We start from the raw sequence: 1579 nt of genomic DNA, 5'->3' as shown, positions 1-1579 counted from the left end.
AACATACTCTAGGCCTTTCTTTAGGGCTCCATGTGTGTCTCCTTAATACTCCATATCTACATTCTATCCCTATGGACTTGTTCAATAACCAATAAAGTGGACTGTGTTTAGACTGAAAAAAATGTATTGTAGTACGTTTCATTTGTAACGTATGTACCATCTATATATAAGAATTTTTTCCGCTAAAAATGTTTGAAAAATTCATTTTGAATTCTTTTATTAATTTGTAGAGCATGCATCATGTATTAAAAATGTTCATCGGGTATTTCTGAAGATGTCCACCAGGTTGGTAAATATGATTAGTTGTGTTTTATTTTTTGTTAATGAAAAATAAATTATCCGCAAAATTTTAATAAAATTTTCATGAGATATACAAAGATGTTTGTACCATTCAAAAACTGGTTCACACGTTGAAAAACTTGTTCATGAGAGTTTAAATGAATGTTCTGGAATGTAAAAGGTTGTCCATACAATTTTTCCAAATTATTCATAGGATGTAAAAAATCTTTATACCATTTCAAAAAATGTTCTTCAAACTTAAAAATCTTTATTAATTTTTAAAAAGTTCATGTAAATGTCAAATTTTGTTCGCTCAATATTTAAAGAATGGTCATGACAAGTAAAAAAACGTTTATGCATTAAAATTGGGAGGATTAAAATGCTTCATGAACTTGGAAGAGAAAAAAAGAAATGAAAACGAATAGAAAAGTGGAAAAAAAATACAATGCCTGTTCCAAAATATAAGACATCAAAAGGAAACCTTCCAAAACCGTGTGAAGGTTTCCGAAACCGCCGCTCTTTGGAAGGTCGAAATCACTAATTAAGGAGTACTCGTTGCAAAAAACACTTTACTTTCCTAGGTCGCTACAAGTGGCGCAGATGCAGCGCGCCACTTGTCGCAACCGAGAGTTTTCCCTTTTTTCATAGATTCGTTTATTCAAAACGTTTTATCTTTTAAACCATGCGTCCAAATCTTGAACCGTTTTCATCATTGGATTCTTCGCGTCGAGATATTCAAAACTAGATCTCATGTTGATAGGTTTTGGCGAACTTTTTTTTTCACGAAAAAACCGGCCAAAAAACCGAACCGGGAACATGGTTTTTTCCCTTTTCGAAAGAGGCACGCCCGTGCCTCTCGTGGAAGCAAAATCGTGACTCTCGTAGAAGGAAAAAAAATAGAAAACACATTTTTTTTCGTTTCAGAGAGGCACGCTCGTGACTCTCGTGAAAGCACAACCGTGCCTCTCGCGGAAGCAAAACCGTGACTCTCGCGAAAGAAAAAAAAATAGAAAACGCGTATTTTTTCCTTTCTGAGAGGCACGTCCGTGACTCTCGCGAAAGCACAACCGTGCCTCTCGTGGAAGCAAAACCGCGACTCGCAAAAGAAAAAAAAATAGAAAACGCATTTTGTTTTTCCCTTTCCGAGAGGCACGGCCGTGACTCTCGCGAAAGCACAACCGTGCCTCTCGTGGAAGCAAAACCGTGACTCTCGCGGAAAAAAAACAGAAAACATGTTTTTTTTCCATTTCCGAAAGACACGGCCGTGACTATCGCTAAAGCACAACCGTGCCTCTCGCAA

This window comes from Triticum dicoccoides, chromosome 1A (genome assembly GCF_002162155.2).
Source record: "Triticum dicoccoides isolate Atlit2015 ecotype Zavitan chromosome 1A, WEW_v2.0, whole genome shotgun sequence".
NCBI lineage: Eukaryota > Viridiplantae > Streptophyta > Magnoliopsida > Poales > Poaceae > Triticum > Triticum dicoccoides.
Note: the sequence above shows the minus strand (reverse complement) of the source record.